This window comes from Sinohyriopsis cumingii, chromosome 5 (assembly GCF_028554795.1).
Source record: "Sinohyriopsis cumingii isolate HCF-2022 chromosome 5, ASM2855479v2, whole genome shotgun sequence".
NCBI classification, from domain to species: Eukaryota; Metazoa; Mollusca; class Bivalvia; order Unionida; family Unionidae; genus Sinohyriopsis; species Sinohyriopsis cumingii.
The window spans coordinates 134100545-134127892 of NC_142965.1; the positions used below are offsets into that span (position 1 = coordinate 134100545).

General features: G+C 35.5%; 1 protein-coding gene across 1 annotated transcript in view; it reads right to left on the reverse strand.

Annotated features, from left to right (window-relative positions):
• LOC149800272 (kelch-like protein 5) overlaps window positions 1–25416 on the reverse strand; it is a 295329-nt gene extending 269913 nt beyond the window's left edge. The window contains exon 1 of the mRNA XM_089959849.1: window positions 25351–25416. The gene's annotated coding sequence lies outside the window, so the exon portion shown is untranslated. The remainder of the gene's footprint in view (window positions 1–25350) is intronic.
• Between the last annotated feature and the right edge of the window lie 1932 nt (window positions 25417–27348).

A 27348-nucleotide genomic window follows, 5' to 3' on the forward strand; every position in this document is an offset into this window, starting at 1 on the left:
ATGTCATAATGTGAAGTTGAATGATGTCATAATGTGAAGAGTTGAATGATATCATAATGTGAAGAGTTGAATGATATCATAATGTGAAGAGTTGAATGATATCATAATGTGAAGAGTTGCATGATGTCATAATGTGAAGAGATGCATGATATCATAATGTGAAGAGTTGCATGATGTCATAATGTGAAGAGCTGCATGATATCATAATATGAAGAGTTGCATGATGTCATAATGTGAAGAGTTGAATGATATCATAATATGAAGAGTTGCATGATGTCATAATGTGAAGAGTTGAATGATATTATAAGGTAAAGAGCTTGATGATTTCATAATGTTACGAGTTGGTTTGATGTCATAATGTGTAATAATTTCATAACAAATCCTTGATGATGACATATATTCCTTGATAATGACATATGGGAACTTGAAAGTAATGCATATACCCTGATCTGCTATCACATCAAGTGTTGGCAGATTTGGATCAATCCAATTTGCTAGGAGTAATAGATCCTGATCTGCTGGCACATTATGTGATGTTAGATCAGAGTCTATGTCTTTTGCAGTTAGACCTGACTTATAAGCGAGTAAATATGGTAGTCAAAAAACATATAAAAGGAGAAAAACCAGTTGGTTAATAATGGTGAAAACTGAATTATAAACTTTTAATAATAGATCTAAGCTGCTAAAAGGTAATATGATACAGCAAACACATTCCAAGTTGTCACAAACAGGTGAAGCTAAGCAAGATTTTGCTTTGAACCACCCAACTCTGCCCCATTTTATTTTCTGGGGCAAAGACCATATTGTTCTCTTCCATGCAATTCAGGGGAGAAAATTCTACATGGATTAACTGTTTGATTATGCGTTAACTAACTGCATGACCTGTTTCAGTGGTAGTCCAAGTTTCCTCTCACCTTTCCCACCTGTTTTTATATTAGATATATATATTTGTACTGCTGGGTTGAGTTCAATTTGAAAACATGGGATTTGCCAACACAATTCTGTAGCAACATAAGTTAGTCACTTTAAACAGGCTATCAAAATTAAGTTAGTTATTGAACTCTATCTGCCTGATGTTAACACATTAATCCCTCTGGTGACGAGTTTATGTGGAGGAGGTAGTAGCCTACTGCCAAGCTCTGTAGCATCAAGGTCATGTAGGGTACACTAAAGTGGGTGGTATTATAGAAAGGTAGACAGATGTAGCTCTACAATGATACCAAATAATCTGGAAGTTCTAATTGCACTACAAAATACAGAGGGAAAAACCTCATTTTTTGGACCTGATTTTTTTCCACCCAAAATTTGCCCGTGATAGGAATCCAATTTTGTTGTCTGAATTTTAGACTTTTTGGTCTCAGATCTAAGGCAGATCAGTATGAACTGCAAACAGACAGATGAACCTTTGCAAAAAGTAGGATAAGATGGGCATTTGGAATAAAGAGGGGTCTCGATAAAAAAAATAATGGGTCCATTAAGCAAAAAACACCAAAGAACTCCAACTTTTACCCTTCTGCTCATGCACGAACCAAACAGCCAATGAAAAACATTGTTTCTAACACAACTAGGCATTATGTTATTGGAAAATCACCTGGAAGTTGATTTATTAGGATTGATTCAGAAATAGCTTTCAAAATGTGTTTCCTACTCGAATTTCAGATGAAAATTTCAGATGAAAATGACAAAAACTGCCAAGGGTCAATGTGTTAATGGGTGCATTTTGATGACATCACCAAATTTGAATATTCCTTGCATATTTAATCACTTGTGCATCGACAATGCACATAAATTACAAATTTAGCCATTCCTTTGACAATCTATAAAAAAAATAACAAACATCCTTGTTAACACATTAACCCCTGGTTACAAGTTTACGTGGCAGAAGGTAGTAGCCTACTGCCAAGCTCTGTAGCATCAAGGTCATGTAAGATACACTAAAGTGGGTCATATTATAGAAAGGTAGACAGATGTAGCTCTATAATGATACCAAATAATTTGGAAGTTCTAGTTGCACTACAAAATACAGAGGGAAAAACCTCATTTTTTTGGACCCAATTTTGTTCCACCCAAAATTTGCTTGTGGTCAGAATCCGATTTTGTGTCCAAATTTTAGACTTTTTGGTTTCAGATCTAAGGCAGACCAGTATGAACTGCAAACAGACAGATGAACCTTTGCAAAAAGTAGGATAAGATGGGCATCTGGAATAAAGAGTGGTCTCGATACGAAAATAATGGGTCTGTTAAGCAACAAAAAAAGAATTCCAACTTTTACCCTTCTGCTCATGTGCCAGCCAAATAGCCAATGAAAAATGATGTTTCTAACACAACTAGGCACTATATTATTGGAAAATCACCTGGAAGTTGATTTATTAGGATTTATTCAGAAATTGCTTTCAAAATGTGTTTCCTACTCAAATTTTAGGCAAAAAATGACAAAAACCTCCAGGGTTAAGTTGTTAATTAGTAGAATATTTATTCAGTGAGGCATATGAAAACTGACAGAATATCTATGAATACATTAATTATACTGTACAAGAAGGCAGAAAGGTGCATTGAAGTGGCAGAGGAATGGGCATTCTGAGAGGAGGGTGTAATGTTATGGTGTGAATCCTATAATCATACATCGTAAGATAGACCCCAACTGTCAACAATGTTGACACAGTCTTGCAAGACATAATCACCCAGCAGATTAGTTCCTGAATATCATATAACTCCTGAGCCTGAGTTTGAGCTTTTTTTTTGACCTATCACAAACATTTAAAAACTCGTTTCTGCTTGGCTGATATTAGGAAATGACAAATTCTCTTACTCATGCCCGGATCTACCAGATACACTCGCTTATAAGTCAAACACAACTGCAAACTTCACAAACCAAGATCTGTCATCGCATAATGTACCAGCTGATATGGGTTTGTGCAGTTTGTTATGAATAATCAGTAAAATAAACAATCCATACCCTGATCTGCAGGTGTATTATGTTATGGCAGAACAGGATCTTTGTTGTTTAAAATTTGACTTGACTTATAAGCAAGTATATATGGTACCTTTTTATTTGTTCTACTTATTATTATGAGACATAGATTTAATTGTCTGTCTGAGACAGGTGCATGCTATGCAGGTGATTGTGGTATTATTTCCATTGCAGCCAATTCGGAATTAATCAAGGAGGTAATTGTATCGACACACTTCCAATATCTCCAAATGTTTCAGGAATCACGTATTTGTCTGGAATCAGCCATATAGCTGAAAGAAACCATTTCAAGTCAGCAATTTTTTAAAATGCATAAACCAAAATAAAGACTTGATATTTACTGAATATATGTACAAAACCTGATAACTGATAATAAATAAAGCTGCCACTTCTGACTGGAAATCAGGAAGATATTAAGTAATAATATGAACATTATTTTCTGTAAAATAATCTATGCATGTGTGCAACACGTGTGTAACTATTAGCTTCAAGCAAATGGATGACTATCATAATATACCTCACCATTTTATGTTGGAAAGTTTGCCAGAATTCAAGAGCTAAATTACACCACAGCTAAACTCCCCTGCAAAACAGGAGCAAAATAAAACAATTAATCTTCATGATTTAGAACAGAGTTAAATAATTAAGAAATATCCACTGTACATACTTAATGTACACCATTAGAATGTACACTATTAGAAACATTCCTCAATGTGAAATTCATTCAGCAAAGCACCACTCGTTTATAAGCAGATTCCAACTACAAACTGCACAGACCCAGATCGGCCATTGCATAACATACCAGCTGGTTTGGGGGTTTTAAAATTGAAAACAAAATCAAATTGAAAGAGAAATGTATTATAAATAGTAGATGAAGCATTCTCCTAAACTAAGAGGTCAATTAGCAGGCAAATTAAGCTGGATCTGGTCCATGACTTAGTTTTGTCTATTCATTTACATCACAGGGTGTGGCTTTAAAAATCACTTTTCTGGCCAGGACCCTAGAGGAAGTTGCCCATGATCTAAAGGATAAATCAGGTATCAAACTTTACTTTTCTATCTGAGAGTCATGCACTTTACCGAGCCAACCAGCCATTCAGACACCAATAAGAAACAGCTATTCTTGATGGCAGCTAACTTCGGATGAAGATTATGTACAACATGTACAATCTTCTCCAATTTAGAGTTGAGTTTTTGCATTTACAGCAATAGCTGGATTAACGAAAGTCAGATTAATATAACTAGACTATTCATTATTATAGTAAAAGAAGCAATTAGGTTACTTTATTGTGGGGGCCCGAAGTGGCTGAGTGGTCTAAAGCACTCACCGTTCCAGATCATTGTCATCTCATCTCTGTCTGCATGGGTTTGAGTCTCAGGCTCGGCTAATGTGGGTACATGAGAAAGCTTGCCAATAGCTTCTTGTAGGTTGGTGGTTCTTCCCAGAGTTTTCCAGGGTTCTTCCTCCACCAGTTATACTGGCCGCAATATATAGCCTATCTTGTGTTGAAAAATGGTGTTAAACCCTACAACAACACCTACTTTATTGTGTATATTTCATTTGCACATATATATATATATATATATATATATATATATATATATATATATATATATATATATACATACATGCATTATTATTGAAAACAGAATGCCTATCTGCCCATCATATCATTCTGCAATGAATCATATCAAAGAACCCAATCCCAATCCCAAGAAAACCCAATTTCTCTGCTTAAGCTATTGATTTTCTGTCCTGTAAAATGAGCAAGAGTGAGAAATTGACATCAATTTGTGAAAATAGGCAGCACAATTTGTACTACTGTTGATTTTTGAAGAGCCCTATTGTAAGCTGTTTATAATCTCTCTCCACTTGTGTTCAATCTAAAACTTCTACACCAGTATAAACATAAGATCTGAGGTCCTATTCTGCTAATAAAATTCAACTAAATGAAAGAAATACAAGAGCCTGTGATTATTTTTAGGAATATTGGAAATGGGCCCATGATATTTTTGGGAAAAAATTAGCCCAGTGTCAAAACAAAAATATCAGAAAATTTCCAAACTGATTTTCAAATACAATAAAATGGGACAAGAGCTTGTGACAGTTCTTGCGGTTCATATTTGATAGCAATCCTAGCAAGGATTAGATTTTGTTTGTAATCATGTCCAAAGGAAATAATCATGAACAGAAACTGTAAGGGCCATTTGATGATGACTCATCTAGATAAAGATCACCATTAAAGCTAGCAGAAACCAAGCATTAATTGGATCCTTCATGTTCAATGTTACTATCAACATTTCCAAAAATTACACCTTGCTCGGGGTGGGGGGTGGGGTGGGGGATGGTCTAGGGTGCTGATCCTTACAGATTTCAGCCAACATGGCATGTGTGAATGGAAGTTGCTGTACTAAATACCTAACATATAAAAATGAGTTTCTCCATTTTCCAGTTCATTTTTGCTGCTGTTACTGACAGTAATTCTTGCCTCTATTTGCCTCTATGAGGGATGGGAGACTGGTCTAAAGTGCTCACCTTTACCTCTGTCCATATGGGTTCTCACCTCTGCCTGCGTGAGTTCGAGCCTTTGGCAAGGAAAGTGTGAGTACGCGAGTACACTTACCAGTAGCTTCCCATGGGTCAGCGGTTGTTCCGTGGGTTTCCCTGGAGTCCTCCTCCTCCAAATATAATGGCCATTATGTGTTTCATGGTGTAAAGACAGGTATAACTGAACAGTTGAAAACAAGTAGTAAGGAGTACCTTTCACCACTGAAACTAAAGTTGTTTTGTGGCACAGATTAAAAGTTTATGTTTAGTGAAAATGCCATAAAGAATGGCAACCAGTGGCCATACAGTGCACACTCGCCATGATGATGTTGGAAATCGAGGGAATTCTGAATGTGAAAAGTATATCAGTGTCTTTTATTAAATTTGAAGTTAGTTACTGCACAAGAATTACCAAAGGAGGAATTTTCCATCAAGCAGTATTTTTGTCCAGCCCATGTTGCTACCAGGAAATAAGATTGGAAAATTTATAAAACATTCAAACCTTGACTGGTCAATAAAAATAATAATAATAGAAAAATTTATTTAAATCAGAAAACACAAATACACATAGCAAATATAAATGAGTCACATAATATTTCTAGTAACCAGAACATTCACACATACAGGTACACAAAAAAGTGGTCCACTGGTACACCACATTATATTCTCAAAAGCCTGGATTCTGTATTATTAACACCAGCACCTCTTAGAACATTTCCATGGAAGCTTCCAGACTGTCACCAACTCCTAACGACCTCTTAGGGCCCTTTCAAGTAAGCTTCAAGAGTGTCACCAACTCCTAACCACCTCTTAGAATGCTTCCATGGAAGCTTTCAGATTGAATCACTAACTCCTAACCACATCTTAGAACCCTTCTAAGGAAGCTTCCAGAATTTCAACAACTAACCACCTCTTGGGAACCTTTGTCACAAACTCATGTCACTTCTTAGAATCCTTCCAAGGAAACTTCCCGTTGTTCACCATCTGTTAACCACTTCTTAGAAACCAAGAAATGAAGCTTCCATATTGTCACCAGCTCCTAAAAACTTCTTAAAACCCATCCAAGGAAGCTTCTAGATTGAAACACCAACTCTTAATCACCTCTTAGAATCTGTCCAAGGAGGCTTCTGGTAATTCTGATAAGATCTGACAGAAAAGATTTAAGGTAATCTTTCAGGCTTTCAGGTCAGCAAAGCTACATGGTAACAATATATCCCAGTATTAAATTCAAATTAAGGCATGAAAATGAAGTCAAGAGCAATCCAACTAAATCAGTGAATGTGTGACTTCACAATCAGTGCCAGTGGAGACTTGTGAATATCTAAGTGGCAGGTATGGATCAGTTTTTAAAGTGCAATGATACATGATTGGGTCATTTCATTAACAAACTCAAAATCTGTACATTTGCAAATTATGAAGTCCACACAAGGAGACTGGGGGGGGGGGGGGTCAACCGGAATCAGATTAAAAACATACTCTTGGAATACATTTTTTCCATTTCTATAAATTACACTCTTTGAAATTATGTCAGATTATAACCTGCAGACTGGTATTTAAATTACATCATTAAACTGGCTATGAAGACCCTGAAATAAGTATAAATTATCAGTCTTTTATACCTACATTTAATCAATGTTTAAGCTTACTTTAGCAAGTATGAAAAGCAAACACTCTTTGGAGTGTGGGTGGGTGGGTGTAAATAGTGTTTTAGGCCTGCAAAATGCACCTTACAATCACAATAAAAAGCTACAATGTCCTTTCACATAATACCAAGTCTGATGTAAGATATTCACTGCCTATGCTCCTCTATAGTAGAATCAAATGGACAAGTTTCAACTACATGAATGTTGTATTTTCTGAGATGCATCCAACTTAACCAAACACCTGCTGTTACACTCTAATCAATCAGGCTTTAGACAGAAACATTCATGTAAGACTGCCTTGATCGCCCAAACTGATAAACGGTTTCAAGCACTTGATCAAGGTAGAATAGGATCTGTATTTGTAGATTTCAGAAAAGCTTTTGACATGGTGGATCATGAAATCCTTTGGAAGAAACTGAAACTTTACCAATGTGATGAAAGCACAATTGGATGGTTTATTTCATACTTAAGTGAGAGAACACAACATGTTTATATTAATAATGTTCAGTCTGAACCTGGAACAAATAGATATGGAGTACCACAAGGCTCAATTCTAGGTCCATTACTATTTATATTATTTATTAATGGCCTACTACTTGTATTAAGGGATTCAATATCATCTACAGATCTCTATCCAGATGACACAACACTGTCAGACTTCCAAAACACAAAGTATTGCACATGCAATGGCATGGTGGTAAATACTGACAAAACTAAAATATTAATTACCTCAACATGGCAAAAAAAGAACAAATCTTGACAGTGATGAACTACATCTGACACAGAAGGATAAAAATTTGCAAATGGTCTGTCATGATGTCATGATAGACTACTTGGTGTTTTGGTGGACAATAACCTATCATGGACTGAACATACCAAACATATCAGTAAAAAAAGTTAATTCATGTTTATGGATTCTCAGTTGGATAAGACATTTTCTCCCTGAAAGGCACAGAAAACTATTTTATAACAGTTACATACAACCCTATTTGGCCTACTGTAATATGGTAAGGGGGTATTCAAATGATAAAAACATAGCAAAGCTGGCACATCTTCAAAAAAGAGCATTTGGGCTAATATCAATCCAGAAAGAAAGCATGGAAAATTAAGCTGGTAAGTTAAAAATATTACCTATTAAAGATCGAATCCGGCTGACAAAAGCCAAATTAATGTACAGTGTATTTAATAATAGTGTTCCTGAATATTTACAATCACTATTCCAGTATAGGCTACATGGTAATACTGTACTCCCCTCCTGCGATACATGTCTACCAAACAGTATAAAATTCCCAAACCAAATAAGAAATTATTTTAAAAAAAACGTTTCCAATACCATTCTGGAACATTGCTCTGGAATAGTATTCCAGGTGAGATTAGAAATGCCCACTCTATTTCCTTCTTCCAAACCCAATATATCCAGTGGCTTCAGAGATGCAGCTAAAATAAATAAATTCCTCTGTATCCTCATAAGGTAGATTAGTTCTTTAGCTACTTGTGTTTCCATCTTTAAATAAATTTATTATTATTATTATTATTATTATTATTGTACTTCAAGATCTTACTATGAGCATTACACATTTTTAAATTTGATTACATAGTGCCACCATAAATATAAAACCTTATCAGAAAGAAGAGAGGAAGATGACAACTGGTAAGCTTGGTTTTGGTTTTTATGGGGTTCAAGACCATTTTTCAGCACAACACAGGCTACATGTGGAGGTCAACATATCTGGTGGAGTAAGATCCAAGAAAGAACCACAAAACGTGGAAAGAAATAGGCATGCTTTCTCACATACCCACACTGGTCCAGCTGAGACATGAACTCCACATGAACAGAGATGATACATGAGTGATCTGTAAAAGTAAGTGCCAAATCTTAGACAACTCGGCCAACCACATCACTTCAACTTGTTAGCACCAAGCAAGAACTGAATGCAGTCATCTACTCTTATCATTCAAGAACTAACATGTTATCAGTTGCTATTAATAAGTGCTTCTTCATGCTTTCATCCACTGTCTTGAAACAAAATAGAAATATTTTATTAACAAAAGTACTGTATATGGCACTAAATTATACCTCACCCCACCCCAATGTTTCTGGTCCTGGTATGTGGTCTTGAACTTACTGTGCAGAAACCGTTATTTTTCTTTATTTTATACCCATAATGACCATGACCTCTGACTATAGGCTTCTTCCTTACCCCATGTGCAAGCCATCAACAAAGTTTGGTATTGGTCAGTGATGTAAAGAAATTATGTTACTGTTCAGGACCCATTTTAATTCCTTCAGTCACAGTGACCTTGACCTCTGACCTTTTTAACCTAAAATCAACAGGCTGTTTTCTTAGACTGTGGTAAAGTTGTCCACAAAGTCTGGTCCAGAGCTGTCTACAAAGTCTGGAGAATCAACACTACTGTATGGAAATCATTTTTCTTCTTAAAGTTGCAAAGACATTATTCATGGATCTTTTGATACTACAGTTGATAGGCTTCTAACTAAATGTGTAAGCCATCAACAGAGTTTGCTAAATGTCCAAGGTGGAAACCTCATGTTATTTGCTGAAATGAAATTGCTAACAGACAGATGAAGATCACAACATAATAATCTCCTTCAAATTAATGTATAAATGTATTACAATGACTCTTCATATCAACCTCTTGTGGATGAATGAAGTACACTGTGAAACAAAATAAAACCTAAAAGACAATTGTAAACCACAGATGTTTAACAGACACTCATTTAAGACCTTGCCAAACAGGGTAGACAAAACTACAAGGTCAAAAGGGTTCATAACACTATATGTGGGTATTAAGTTATCAGAAGTGTCTACAATAAATGTAATGAATTTATACAAACATATGAAAACATGCTGAAATTATAGAGTAACATAAAAACACTGAGGTTATACAGGCATATAAAAACACACTGCTGAGGTTGTACAAGCACATAAAACATAATCAGTTTATACAAGCACATAAAAAATACACCAAGTTTATACAAGCATATAAAAATACACTAAGGTTATACAAGCACATAAAAACACTGAGGTTATACAAGCACATAAAAACACTGAGGTTATACAAGCACATAAAAACACTGAGGTTATACAAGCACATAAAAACACTGAGGTTATACAAGCACATAAAAACACTGAGGTTATACAAGTAAATAAAAACACACTGAGGTTATACAAGTACAAAAAAACACACTAAGATTATACAAGCACATAAAAACACACTGAGGTTATACAAGCACAAAAAAACACACTAAGATTATACAAGCACATAAAAACACACTAAGGTTATACAAGCACATATAAACATACTGAGGTTATACAGGCACATAAAAACACACTGAGGATATACAAGCACATAAAAGCACACTGAGGTTATACAAGCACAAAAATACACACTAAGGTTATACAAGCACATAAAAACACACTAAGGTTATACAAGCACATATAAACATACTGAGGTTATACAAGCACATAAAAACACACTGAGGCTAGGCAAGCACATAAAAACACTAAGGCTAGGCAAGCAATTAAAAAAACAATAAGGTTATACAAGCACATATAAACATACTGAGGTTATACAAGAATATAAAAGCACACTGAGGTTATACAAGCACATAAAAACATACTGAGGATATACAGGCACATATAAACATACTGAGGTTATACAGGCACATAAAAACACTGAGGTTATACAAGCACATATAAACATACTGAGGTTATACAGGCACATAAAAACACACTGAGGCTAGGCAAGCACATAAAAACAATAAGGCTAGGCAAGCACATAAAAATAATAAGGTTATACAAGCACATATAAGCATACTGAGGTTATACAAGCACATAAAAACACAACTAAGTTTATACAGGCACATAAAAATACACTGAGGTTATACAGGCACATACAAACACACTGAGGTTATACAAACACATATAAACATACTGAGGTTATACAAGTGCAAGTAAACATACTGAGGTTATACAGGCACATACAAGCATACTAAGGTTATAAAAGCACATATAAATACACTAAGGCTATACAAGAACACAAACACACTAAGGCTATACAAGCAAATAAAAACACAGAGTTTATACATGTGTATGAAAACTCTGAAGTTAATACCAGCACATAAAAATACAATAAGGTTATACAAGCACATAAAACTACACTGAGGTTATACAAGCACATAAAAATACACAGAGGTTATACAAACATAAAAATACACAAAGGTTAAACAAGTACATAAAAATACACTGAGGATATACAAGCACATCAAAAAAATACAGAGGTTATACAAGCACATAAAAATACAGAGGTTAAACAAGCACATAAAAATACACTGAGGTTAGACAGTGTACAAGCACATAAAAACAAATATTATAACTGAGGTTACACAAATACATAAAAACAAAAGTGCATACATCATTATTATGAGAAAAAAAATTACACAACAAATAAGATCATGACATATGTATGATATTGATTTTTGTGTGTTCATAATTAAACACAGAAAATGGAAAGATGTGTTACACACCCTAATATACAATAAAATATCAAAACTATGGCTGGATTTAACACTTACATGATTGCAAAATGCAGGTTTAGTTTGTAATTCAATGCACTTTGGTATTTTATGTAACTGTTAAAATTCCTATAGCAGACAATGAAGGTTCATTTCAGTTGCTGTAGCTGTTGCTGATTTAATTGATTGCTTTGGGAAACTTAACAGTCTTGCACTTACGTCATCTGTTTTATTTGGTTGATATCTCATGAAAAACTGAATTGGTCTGAGCATATATTTTGTAGTATCAAAGCAAACAATGATTAACACTGATCTTTTTGGATCAGCCAAGTTACCATATTTTCTGCATGTTTTCAGAATGCAAGAAATAACTAAATTTAAATTGTCTCTCCAAAAGCATTATAAAATATTTCATTCAGTGTCCAAAAAAGAACAAATTAACTAATTTTCATACCTTGTAATTTTATGCGCTGATGCTTTTGAATATAACTGTCAACAAATGAGACAATGCTTCTTTCGGAAAGTAAAGGAATGACTTCTTGTGGTTAGATATAGCTTCAAACAAGTCACCCGTTCAATTCCAATTGATGAAAGTAAAGGAATGACTTTTCTTGGTCAGATATAGCTTCAACAAGTCACCCGTACAATTCCAATTCATGAAAGTAAAGGAATGACTTCTCATGCTCAGATATAGCTTCAACATGCCACTCGTATAATTCCAATTGACGAAAATTGGGAAAAAACGTTTTCACGATTCGCTAGGTCACTAGCACCATCATAATACATAATGAATAACATCCAAAGACAACTAACGCTTCCTACCGATTAAAACTGATAGAAGATGTTATGTGATGTGATTTTTATTTTTAACGTAGCTTTAACAATTTTTCAGTCATATCGCTACGATGTCTGCAATGTGGCAGCTTATAGTGATGTCTAGCACTGGGGCATCATGCCGCAGACATGTAGCATGATGTCCCACCCAGTCACATTATCCTGACACCAGGCCGACCAGTCCTAACACTAACCTCTTAATGCTGAACGCCAAGCAAGGCAGCTGTTAGTACCATTTTTTCAGTCTCTGGTATGACTTGGCCGGGGATCGAACCCACGACCTCCCGCATCCGAGACAGACGCTCTAACCACTAGGCCACCGGAGCGGTCAACTGATAGAAGACATTTAGGACAATTAATAATGTGAAAAACTGTCAACTCTCAGATGTTCCAAGATTTTATTTTCCATCAAATTTAGGGGGCTCCAGGTGGCCAAGTGGTCTAAAGCACTTGCCTTTACCGATCACTGCCATATCACCTGTCTATGTGGGTTCGAGCCTCTGGCTCAGCCAATCTCTTTATGTGAGAAAGCTGCCAGTAACTTCCCATGGGTCAGTGGTTCCTATCCTATGCTAGCAAATTGCGTTAAACTCAATACAACAACCAAAACATCTAGGGCCTACTGCATGGATGTATTGTCTCTACATATTTTTTATAGAGGAAAAAAGAAAAAGAAAGTTTTGTCATTGTAGAAAAAAATGCAAAATTATATTGAAATGTAGTTTTGAGGGGGGAGGGGTAAAGTTAATTTTAATTATACAATACTTACCTGTTACTACTGCTTAGCTAATCTATTTTCAAGTCGAAAATACACTATTCGTTTGATGTAAATACATTGTCCCACAGTGGACAAAATTCAGTATGACCTTGTGACCTTTTGCACACCAATCTATGTCACAAGATCATGTGCAGAAGGTAGATAGATATAACCTCCCATCTTTTATCACAGACAATAATTACACAAGACATCAGAGCAGGTGGGAGAAGGGTATTAGGCAATAGCAACAGGTAAGTATTGCATAATTAAAATTAGTTTAATCCTCCAAAAAACTACATTTAATAGCAGCAATTACTTATCTTGTCACTACTGCTTACCCGAATTTGTCAGTAAGATGGGTCGGCCAATGTCAAACTGATTTAAAACAGAAATTAAATGTACTGATCATAGAGAGAGAGGTCCATCTGTAGAAGGATCGTGACTCTCTGAATAACACAGAGAAAAAATGCCTGCATTGTGTTGTACTAGTGTGTGGAAGTAGAAGAACAAAAAAGGTAGTATTGGAGTGCCAAAAAGCTGCCTTCATGATATCCTCCTGGAAGGAATGATTAAAGTAGGCCCATGAAGTAGCAACAGCTCAAACCTCATGGGTTTTTAGTTTCGTAAAAGAGAAATTTCAACTGGTGAGGGACTCATAGGCTTTGGTGGCATTAAGATAGAAGCAGAGTGCGTGCACGGGACATAAAGAGTCTATCTTGACCATCTCCTGCACAAACTCTACTGAGACTGGGAATCTTTATGGCATGGGAGCAACCAAAGGTAACTGATCTTTAGTGAGAAAACCCAGTTGGCATAGAGGGGTAACAGAGTCATGATTCCCATTAAACTTGAGACAGCCAGTGTCAAAGGACAAGGCATGAATCTTGCTTCTTCATCTTGCAGAAGCAATAGGAACACCATTTTGAGTGTGAGATCTTGAAAGGAAGCTTCACTCATGGTTCATATGGGACTTTTGTAAATGACCATAAAACATAAGAAAGATTCCATTTTGGCATAAGAGAGTGGGAAACAGGTCTCTGAAGCTTGAAATACTTCATAAGATCAGCAAGGTGCAGATCTAAACTGATGACTGTGCCTTGAAATGATTTAAATGTATTGGACATGGCAGATTGATAATCTCTGATAGTGGATACTGAACATATTTTGGTCTCAAAGAGGAACTAAAGGTAATCAGCAATGGAGGTTACAGGAGGGCAGATAGGATCAATGTGTTTCCTACTGCTCAATCACAGAAGATTCCTGGCTTGAATGATGCAAATGGCAACTAGACCTGAAAACTTGTTCTGGTGGAGAGATCGTTTGAGTTGAGCCAGTCATGAAGGTGGAGAATGTGGGGGCTGTTGTGGAGAAGGGATCCCAGGTGTTGTGAGAGGAGATCCCTCCTGTGAGGTACAGACCTGGGTTGATCGATCAACAGGTCTAGGAGATCGCTGAACTATGATCACTGGAGCCATAATGTGGTGGCGAGAATAACCCAAACATTGGAAGTTCAGATGTTTGGTAGAACCTTTGGTGGGAAGACATATGCAAATAGGTGATCCCACTGGAAGCTGAATGCCCATGTTCTGTTATCCAGAACAGGATAAATAAAAGGGAAGTTTGTTGTTGAGCCTATTCGCAAACAGGTCCATCAGGGATCATGGTTCATCAATCTCCTAGACCTGTTGATCGACTGACCCAGGTCTGTACCTCACAGGAGGAATCTCCTGTCACAACACCAGGGATCCCTTCTCCACAACAGCCCCACATTCTCCACCTTCATGCCTGGCTCAACTCAAATGATCTCTCCACCAGAACAAGTTTTCAGGTCAAGTTGCAAGTTGCATCCTCCAGGTCAACGAGGATAGAGTGTGCATCAACATCACGGTCAAGGACACTCCGAGTTGGATAGTGGCAGGGCATCATTATATCCCTTGATGGAGAGGGTATAGGAGCACTCTGCACCATGGTTCCTGTTTCATCGTGAGTTACAGAGGAGTCAAGAACATCTGTCTACCCTAGATGATGTAACATCTTTAGCCTTCCAAGCCACCTGGTGAGGAGGTGATGGTGAGGCACAAGCTGCAGCATCTCTTCAACTGTGAGGGCAAGGTGACAACAGCCCATGGGGGCATAATGGACCAAGGGCCCTGAGGTGGAAGGCCCAACATCCCAAAATATTTCGTAAGTATAACTGGGAAGAGGGAACCACCAATGCAGTCCCCTTCCCTAGCTCAAGTCCTATATGTGGACTGCAAATCCTGTACAGGGTGGGATGGTAGATGGGAAAAAGGGGGAAGCTTGTCCCCATACCATGAGGCAAATGAGTGATAGATGGAAAAAACCTCATCTTCAACGAATTTATCACTCTGTACATCATGGGCATAGTGTTTAGCCTCCCTAACAGAAGGGGCAACATGTTGCCAAAAACACTATATGTATTGCAATGCTCTACATCCTAAACAGGAGAAAGCAATCCACTGATGTGGTGCTCAACCTTCCCATAGTTGCAATGCTCCGAGGAGGTCTTCAAGGGATGTGAAACCTTCTATTACTCTACCGCCTTAATGGGAGGGCGTTAACCTGCTGTCACAGTGTCCTGATACCAGAAGACCATAATTCACAAACAGTGCAATGTTTTTTCATGTGCACTTTGAACAATTGATGCAGTTTGTATGGGTATCCGACAAGGCCTTTTTGTGACCATTTTGCCCAACAGACTGTTTTCCTGACATTATCCTGTTAACAAGAAATAATGGATGTCACTGTGAAACTCACCTGGTTGTAGCAGTGTTGAACCATGCACACCCCTGTGTATGCACTAAGAACACAGTTGCTGCCATGAAACTTGCCTGGTTGCTCAAAACGAACAAAGAATGGAAATTACCTGTAGTTTTTTAATTTTGTAAATGAAAAATAAGATATTCCACCTATGTAATTATTTACTGAAGCAACAAGCAAATATATAAACAATGTCAACATGAGCATGTGGTGAAGTTATAAAGAACAGTGTTGGAGGAAATTATGTCCCCAACATATGAGCTGGTCCTGTTATTATCCTTAGAACATAGGGACTTATCCATAACACAGTATATGTTTATCCTTAGAACACAGCAACTTATCCATAACACAGTGTATGTTTATCCTTTGAACATAGGGACTTATCCATAACATAGGGTATGTTTATCCTTAAAACATAGGGACTTACCCATAACAGTGTATGTTTATCCTTAGAACACAGGGACTTATCCATAACAGTATATGTTTACGTTTAGAACAACAGGGACGTATCCATAACACAGTGTATGTTTAGGTAAGAATGTATGTCCAACACAATAGGATGGAACATGAAGTAGCCTCGAAAGCCCTTCAAAGACAAAGTTTTAAATGATAAGAAAAAGGCTACTACTACATGGCTCTTTTGGAATCAACAGACAAATGTAACACAAAGACTATTAACACCATAGAAAGATTTATTCTGGATATCTTAGTCAGGCATAATTTCTCTGGTGATCTGGCAAATATCTGCACATTATTCCATCCATGAAAAAGAATGACAGGTTATATATCTACCTTCTGCGCATGACCATGCAACATACAGAGCAGTGTGCAAAAGGTCAAACTGACTTTTCACCACTGTGGGAGGATTTATTCACATTAAATGGACAGCATATTTTCAGCATGAAAATAGATTAGCTAAGCCATAGCAACAGATTGTTGTTGTTGTGGGGTTTAATGCCATTTTTCAGCACATGATAGACTATGCATGGCAGCCAGTTTTAATGGTGGAGGAAGAACCCGGGAAAACCCCAGGAAGAACCACTGACCCACGAGAAGCTACTGGCAAGCTTTCTCACATACCCGCATTGGCCGAATCCTAGACTCGAACCCATGCAGGCAGAGGTGAGATGGCAGTGATCCGTACGGGAGAGCACTTTAGACCACTCGGCCACTCAGGGCCCCCATAGCAACATGTAAGTATTGCATAATTAAAATTATAAATCAATAACCAAACTGTCATAAAGATCTAAAACTTTTTTTAAAAATTTAGTCATCAGCTTGCCCTAATTTGTGCAGCATATGTTTTAATTGTTAATTAACACTGTACAGCTGTACAATGCAATTCATACAATGCAATAATTCTCTTCAGTAAACTTTTCTTATTTCAGAAGACTTAATATTAAAATCTTCAACAAAAACACTAAGAACAGAATTGCTTTTATATTATCTTGACATGGGGTTGGGGATTTTAAAACTATATCCCTTTCCACATATAAAGTTGTAAAGTTTGGATTCAATAGTATTTATTTCCAACATCACCACAGAATGTAGATTCAGTAATATTTATTTCAAACATCATCACACAGAATAACATTAATTGGGACAGAACAATGAACAACAATATTAAACTATTTTCTTCTAACAATATTTTTTAAAGAAAACATCTTCACATAGAAGTCATAACAATTCAATATGAGTAGAGACCTGAAAGTTTATTAAAAAACTGTGTCATAACAACATTCTAACAACATATATATATATTCATCAACTGCATAACGAGGATAGATTATAACCAGACATAAATATATACAGGATATATTCAATCCAATGTAATTATTGCAGAGATCATATAATAGAGAAAATAGAATAGGTAGGTCTGGTTGTGACCCTCATATTAATCTGAAAAACATTTTCATAATTAAAAAAAGGTTTGCACTGCCTTAACTATACACATATTAATTTCATCAGTGTATATGAACCTGGTAAATAATGTCTTAATTGTAAATCAAAATGGCAAAGTGAAGGAAAAAATATGAGCTGTTTATTATTAACATTCTAATAGAAAGTGTTCAGACATTTCAATTTGTCCACATGTACAGCACCTACGTTTGGAAATATGATTTAAGGATTAACCATTATTAAACCAATAAATTTGGTCACTAATAGCATGTTCTGTTTATCTCAGTTAACATAAGATTTTAAATTTTGTATAGCTTGGTTATTTATTATTTCTGTGGGTAACGTGTTCCTGAAGAAGGCTGGAATGAATTCTAATAGAAAGAAGAGCTAGAGAATAGTAGTCGAACAGTATTCTATGATCGAGTGGTATTGGTCTCATAGTTAATAACAAAAGGTCAAATTACATCATTGTAGGTAGCTTGGTGTAAGACTTTGATCCTTTTAAAACAAGTAACCTTACTCTAAGCTCTCTTACTTAGGTAATGTGACTAATGCAAGAAATGGAAAACAATAAACAGATAAATGCAAACATTTGTTGGAAAATCAAAGCTCTCAATATCTCAGATTTTAATATGTTCCACATTATTTATCATTGCAATGATAAGTTCGGTTCAGATTAATTAAACTTCCATTGTTAACTGCAGGACCATAATTGGAGCTGTTCAATAAAACATGCAAACTCAGATGACTCCATGTAATACAAAGACACGTTTCATGTGCTGAAACTGACATTCTTTTCAATGATAAACTGTATGAATATTTTATAACTGTGCTAACAAATGGTAACTGCTTTGATTTCTGCTGAACATCCATTAAAGTCAAGTCTCTGTTAGGAAGAAACCATTTAATCTTTTAAGTTGGGGATGGTGGGGTGAAATGCTTGAGAACAATTGTCTTGCACTGATTTGTAGTTTAAATAAAAAAAGGACCTTATTCCATTCTATATTTTAAATGAAACAAATTTATCTTGTGACGAAAGTAAGAAAACATATTCCTGTTGGAAAGAACATTGTAGCCGCATAAATGAAATGGTGAGGCCCTTACAGTACACATTCAGTCCCAATTGAGCAAATATAAAGTTGTGTATATTCAGATTTTGCCATTACTAATGAAGTACTATGCATACAGTGCACATTTCAGTTTAAATTCAGAGTTTTCTGTTGATTGGGGGTGGGTGGTATTTGAGCAGTGGTTGTCTCTTGGAATTTAACTGTCCATATCACAGAGGATTACTTTCCATTTGTAACAATAGGACAAATTTATGCCGATAAAAGAAGCATGAAGGTGTCTCTTGTCAAGTCAGTGCATATGCTTGTTCAGATTTCTTGGAATAAAGTAAAAAATATAAAATTGTTGAAATATAAGCAGATGTGAAACACACATATACTGAACATACAAGACTGTTTTAAATTATTTGTTATTGTCCAAATAAAAATATTCTTAAAATGGTATCTGATTGAAAATCACTCTTGACATAGGCTTTTGAAAGTTGCAGCCCAGGACTACTTGCTTTGTAAAAGTTGCAGTCCCAGTCCTAAAACTAGTAGTCCAAATGACAATTGTTTAGTTGTACAATGATTCAAAACAATGAGTGTATTTTTGTGTCACCAATGTACAAGTCTTCAAACATTTACTATTATAATAACAATGAAAATTTAGGGCAGTTAAAAACCGTGATTGTGATGTTACAACCACATGCAAAACAATTCGCAATGTCTTTACCTTGCCATTCTTTAATTCTGCATGAAGTTAAGATGAATTAAAAAAGAGATTTTATTTTATTTTCTATATTCATTTATTTCATTAGCTTAATTTCATTTCAAATCAATACATTTTCCAAGGCAATAAAAGAAGAAACAAATGACTATATTCCATTTGCTTTCTTTTATTTGATCTTTAAGCACCACAGCACAATATTTTCAATTTTTCCTTAAACAAACTTTAAGTAATTTCTCCAATGCAGGTTGAGGATAAAACTCCTAAAGTTCTGGACCTGGTGTTCATTGGGTTGCCACTGCATTTTCCTTCCAGTCATGACACCAACTGCATATTGCTAATAATTTTCCATTGTTTTCTCATATTTTGGCCCATGAGAACACCTTATTCCACGATTCATTCCAACAATTGCTCTGTCTCTTTGACGTTTTGTTCTCTTTATGAAAACTAGATCCATCTACTGATTTCTGTTGGCCAGTCTTGCAAGAATCAGGCTCATTTGCAAGTCTGCACTTGGCACCAAAGAAATTATGCAAAGCTGCCATCAGAAAAGGACATATATGATAATCACATAAAAACAGAAGTGTATCTGTACATGATACCAAAAAAAACAGCTGATTTTATGAAGATTAACACAGGAGTTCATATTCCTCTGACAAATAAAATAAGTCCAATAATCTTGGCACTATTTTTCTATAAACAGAACATGATAAAATGCAAGTGTTCCAAACATTACATAAGGACTTGTGATATGATGGAATAAAACCATGCTGAGTAATGTTTATCAACGACAGGGGTCATATCAAATGCATGTCTTTTGATCAGAAAGAGCATTAAGTGCCAACAATTAATAAGGAGGTGGCCTAATCTCCATTTCTGCTAACATCTAATCTATGTGGCTTCATCGAAAACCCAATACATTTGCTAGTTGTTTAACAGCTTGTACATTACATGACTTGCTTTGTTGAAATAAATCAAAAAATGAATTTTGAGGACAAAGAAACCTTCACACTGAGGACTCAATTGTTGGAATTTTTATGCATCCAAAACCGAAAATTATGCATACTTTTACATTCATTTTAGCATACCAGAGAACAAAAATTTCTATCTATCCATGGGATGTCTTCCAAAATTGGCCATTCAAGTGTCTACCAGTAATGTTGACCATACTCCTCCACCATAGAATTGCCAAAAGCATACCAGCTTAGGCACAATGTTGAATTTGTTGATATTTATCTCTCCATTATCACAAAGTACAGAAAGAAACAGCTAGGCACCCCACCTCAAAGCATGAAGAGAAGAAAAATCACAGGAACTGTACTGAAGGTTAAGACAGAAATTTAGTGCAAATTGTGACAAGTAAGAAATTGGGTGACAAAACAAAAAGGTATAAATAACTCTTAACTAATGGGGCTGGTATTATTGCTTATACTCCCCATTCTTAATTTCCCATCATGCCTAATTTCATGTTAATCAAATGTATCTGAGTATTTTGCACTTCTGCTTCTGTTGCTGCAGTATTCATGTAACGATGAATATGTGTACATGTTGTCCTGCATCTTAATATCGAAAAAATTCAGATCCAAAGAAAACTATTACAAAAATTAAATGCAAATTATATCTGCTTACTACCTGAAATCCGAATATTGCACATAATATTCTATGACACTAATGTACATGTGCTCTGCTAAAATAATATATTGCTAAGCAACATCAACAGCACATAAGAACATACATTTGTAGGAAAAATTACATAAGGAATCTTAATTTAGCATCCATATAACTTTCCTTATATTTATCATAATTTGGAGGAGAATCTGTCTAAAAAGAATTTGGAAAAATCATTATTGTGTCATAAAAAATCTTGTTTACTTATAAGAAAAAAATATTAAATTTAGTTTATGACATTTTTATTTGAAAGGTAAGTGGCAATATAAATATACAGAACATCTATCCTTGACTGTACTGTTTGGTACGTCAAAACTCTCTTCACAGCTAATTTCTCCAGAAGTGCAAATAATCAGAGAGAAGTTACAGGAGAAGGTTTTAATTTTAATTTATTAGCATTCCTAAAAGTTATGAAAATTATTGATGTCAAAATCAGTTACAAATTTATAGTTAACATAAAACTCCTTGTCATCTTATAACAAATCTCATTACACTGATATTAATGAATAAAAATGAAGAGGATTCTGATTTAATTACTAAATATATCATAAAAGTGGGGGGTATTGTTTGCATATAACATTATGCACTTATTATAATAACAAAAAATCAACTCTGAAAATTAGTAATAAAAGCTGCACATAAAAGGTTTGAATGCAGTACATTATTCTGAACAATATTGCTGATGCAGTTATCCACCGAGTGATGTTGTTATCACATGTTTCATTGCCAACAGGCAGTCTATTATGGTATCACATGTTACATAGCTAACTGGCTATCTATTATTCTATCACACTTTTTGTCACTGACTGTCTATTACACTATCACATTTCATAACTGACTGGCTGTTTATAATGCTATCACATATTTTATAGCTGACTGACTGTCTATTATCACACGTTTCATAGCTGACTGGATGTCTTTTATGATGTCACATATTCTGTAGCTCACTGGCTGTCTAATTATGCTATTACATGTTTTGTAGCTTACTGACTGTCTAATTATGCTATCACATGTTTTGTAGCTGACTGGCTGTCTATGCTATTACATGATTTGTAGCTGACTGACTGTCTATTATACTGTCACATATTTTGTAGCTGACTGACTGTCTAATTATGCTATTACATGTTTTGTAGCTGACTGGCTGTCTAATTATGCTATTACATGTTTTGTAGCTGACTGGCTGTCTAATTATGCTATTACATGATTTGTAGCTGACTGACTGTCTATTATACTGTTACATTTTTTGTAGCTGACTGGTTGTCTATTATTCTACATTTTTGTAGCTGACTGGTTGTCTATTATGCTATCACATATTTTGCAGCTGACTGCCTGTATATTATGCTGTCACATTTTGTAGCTGGCTGTCTGTCTAATTATGCTATTACGTGTTATGTAGCTGACTGGCTATTATGCTATTGAAAAAATGTTTCATAGCTGACCAGCTGTCTATTATGCTATCACATGTATCATAGCCAACTGGCCGTCTATTAAGTTCTTACATTTCACAGCTGACTGGCTGTCTATTATGGTGGCGCTATACAGTTTCGCATTTTGCATAGGGTTAGGATTTTAAAGAAAAAGAATGTCCCCGGCTTTCCTCACTGGTTATACTGGCTATTTAAAAAAGACCTTGTATATCTTAGGTATAATGCAAAGAACCTTTAATTCCCTTTATTTTGGTGTATGATTGATGGGTGTACTATGGGTTATAGAGTATACAGCTTGGCCTTACTTCAAATGTGCACCTTTCAAAAAAGTGCTAGCTCTACTTGGTCATTTTCACTTCCTGAACTTCAGAGGTAAATTGTATAAAAAAGAGCCGATAATTTTTTTTACATTTTATATATTTGGTAATTCATTCATTGCACTTTCAGAAGCTGGTATTGTCTAGTCTGGCAAAATTCATTTTCCCTATTTTAATAGCTGCTATGTATAGTGTACTTTAGACTAATTCAGACTGATTTTTTAACACAAGGGAGCAGTCATTTTAGTTAGCAGTGTGCTTAAATCATGTAAAATTTCCAAAAGTACAATATCCAAAAGAAATATCATCCACATTACATTAATGTAGCATAGAGGTATGCAAACATTCTCTCCACTGTGCATGTTTTAAATGTGAACTACTTCACCTTACATACATCACTCTCTCAAAAGTACATATTATCTGGTGAGCGCCACCTATGCTATCATATTTCATAGCTGACTGGCTGTCTATTATACTATCACACATTTTGTAGCTGACTGGCTGTCTATTATGCTATCACACATTTTGTAGCTGACTGACTGTCTATTATGCTATCACACATTTTGTAGCCAACTGACTGTCTATTATGTTATCAAATGTTTCAAAGCTGGCTGGCTGTCTATGAAGCTATCACACAGATTGTAGCTGACTGGCTGTCTAATTATGCTATCACATGTTTTGTAGCTGACTGGTATCAAATGTTTTAAAACTAACTGGCTGTCTATTCTCCTATCACGTGTTTCATAGCTGACTGGCTGTCTATTATGCTATCACATGCAGTGGCGTCACTCGGGTTGGTGTCACCCAGTGCGGTAGCTCATGGTGTCACCCCCATGGTCCTCCTTCCGTAACAGACCATACAGAATCCTTAGTAATGTCACTTTGGTGTCACCCCCACTGACGGTCTCACCCGGTGCAGTCCGCAACCCCCCGCATCCCCCTAGCGATGCCACTGCTGTGCCTGCTAGTCATGTATTTAACTATGATCGGTTATCCGCTTATGAAATCCGACTAGACCAAGCAATGTGTGCTCTGTAAAATTTGCAATTTTTCATTTTGGTGTCACCCCTCTGAGATGGTGTCACCCGGTGCGGTCCACACTCCCTGCACCCCCCTAGCGACGCCACTGATCACATGTTGTGTAGCTGACTGGCAATTATAATATCAATAGCTGACTGGCTGTCTATTATGCTATCACATGATTTGTAGCTGACTGGGTATCTATTATGCTATCACAGGTTTTATAGCTGACTGGCTGTCTATTATGCTATCACATGATTTGTAGCTGACTGGGTATCTATTATGCTATCACAGGTTTTATAGCTGACTGGCTGTCTATTATGCTATCACATGATTTGTAGCTGACTGGGTATCTATTATGCTATCACAGGTTTTATAGCTGATTGGCTATCTATTATGCTATCATGTTTCATAGCTGACTGGCTGTCTATTATTATATCACACTGTTTCATACCTGATTGGCGGTCTATTATGCTATCACATTTTTTGTACCTGACTGGCTGTCTATTATGCTATCACATCTTTCATAGCTGACTGGCTGTCTATTATACTATCACATGTTTTGTAGCTCACTGGCTGTCTATTATGGCCCGAAGTTGATCTACCCCATCAGAATAGTTGGTATGGATTTTTACGAGGATATACGGATTGGAAGATTCTTTCTTTCGAAAATGGAGTCTATTACATAGTATGTATATTTATTTCAATTCACAAATGATAATGATATGATTTGGACCAATTTATCTGTCTATACGGATATGTGTTGATCAATGTAAACAAATGGTGTGCTCATGACTAAACTGACACTGCGTCAAAACAGTGTATTGTCAACAATAATTACCAAGATAATGCGAGTGGCCCTTAGACAACAATTTACATTTTAAAAAAATGTATGTATTTGTATTTATACAGTTCTTGCAAATAAGCAAAGATACATACACCTGTAATCCTATCACCTCTTAATACCACTTACACCAGACCAGAATCTGAATAAAGACTTACCGTGATTCACAAAGAAATAAAACAAAAAAAGACGGGGGGGGGGGGGTTACACGCGTTTTAAACACCTACACGACAAAAACTGCATCGATGAAAAACGGGCAGACTTATTATTGTTTCCCAAATACATTTAACTAAATGCATGATAAGGGGACATTAGCAGCAAAACCTACATTTCAAGTGCTATCAATGTTGAAGCAGACAGCTCCACTTTCGTATAGACCGGAAACGAGTGGAACAGTTCTTCACTCAAACACAAGAGCGAGCCAGATCTGAAAAAAAAAATTGCCGTACCAGGAAAGTTGCCCAGCTAGATGCTCTTCAACATCTCGTAACATCAGAACATTATAAAATGATTTTAAAGGTCATATTTATTTTTTATTTATTTCCGTTTAATTATAAGAAGTCTGATATTTGCAATTTGTCAATTATTTCGTTTATTTGAAATGTATTTTGTATACTGTTCAGTTCATTTTTTTATCATATTCTGCACATTATGTATCGCAAATGATAAACCAGGATCAGTTGAGCAAGAATTCTACGGTCATTTCTCAAAGTTCTCATTTTTTTACAATGGCAATAATATATACAGATTTAACCAATACCTTCAAAAATTCTGACAACAATGATAAGAGTTTATACAAGAGTAAAGATCAAGTTTACTTCTAAATGCCCATTTCTCATACTACAAGGGACATAAATCTTACAAGAATGCCAATTGCATTATAACTAAAAAGAGATTTTTTTTTCGGTTATAACATGTGTTCTTCAAAAAAATGTATATGTAATTTGTGTTGTCATGTTCTTTGCACATGATGAATAATTGTACTATTTATTATTAATAAAAAGGTTATTGATTTATATTTAATTGAATTTAACATACTCATCAAATTATAATTGCTCATACCCAAATCCATATCAAATTACAATCGTTGAATCCCATAAATTGGATCTTTTATATAAAAAGGTTATCCATTTATATTTAACATAACATATTAATATCCATATGAAATTACAATTGTTGATGCAAAAAAAAGATCTTTTATATACAATTCAGTACAATATTAGAACTCTAATTTAAATACCAACATTTTCATATTTGCATATGAGCTCTTTACACAATAGTTTGGGCTCTTTTAAGAATCATGCTGATATTGGATATTAAATGTATCTTCTTTGTGTCATTGCTTTACCCATTCCAACTATTCTCCTTCTAAACATGTCTGGGGATTGTATTGCACAATGATAAGAGGATGATGTTGACAGTTTTAAGCAACACATTGTTGGAATTAAATCTCCAAAAGAATTGTATATAAAAAAAAGATTTGTTTTTCTCACATTCATTCTTCTGTGGACCCTTAGTTTCATCAAATCACCGTACTAATAATATGCAGAAGAAATTCATCTCTTTTTGTAAAATTTATTCCTGCAGATAAAAAGGGCAGAAGTTAACAGAGACTATCTGGGGACAAAAAGGCCCTTCTCAGGACAAGGGGAAAATTTACTCTCTGGCCATCTTGGATTGGGCTGGTGTTGGAACAAAAATGAATTTAATATGAAAAATGTACATAGGTTTAACAATGAAGAAGTTTTGGGAGAATTTAACATTGTTAAGTCTTGGGGAATTTAACATATTCATCAGTGGAGGGGGGCTGTATTGCAGAGATAATAAAGAAATCATGTCACACATAGTTAAGATATCCCATCATGCCTACTGTGCATCAAAACTGTCAAAATGTCTGCACATGCACACTTAAAATCTTCTTATGTTTGAAAATGGGCACTTTAAAAAAAAGAGAACAAAATGTACAAAATCCTTTCCCACATGAATATTAGTTAAAATAATCCAGATTAAAGGTAACAATAAACTCATGAAGTTGACACAGAATTTAATCTGCTGTAGCAAGAATTAAAACCTTAACATTTGGCAAAGAATCAGATATGTGAAATGTCATGCTCTAGAATGAGCTGCCAAATCACTTTAGAACGCGATTAAAATTTAATTCATTTAGATCATTAATTCTGTCCTGTAGTGGTAAAGACTGCAAATGTAATATTTATAAATAATACCACTCCCAACCATGATGACGGCAAGTAATGTTTTGTGTTATCATTTTTTGTTTATCTGTCATTGTCTTATGTAGCAGCAGGGAGGGCGAACCCACCTCATT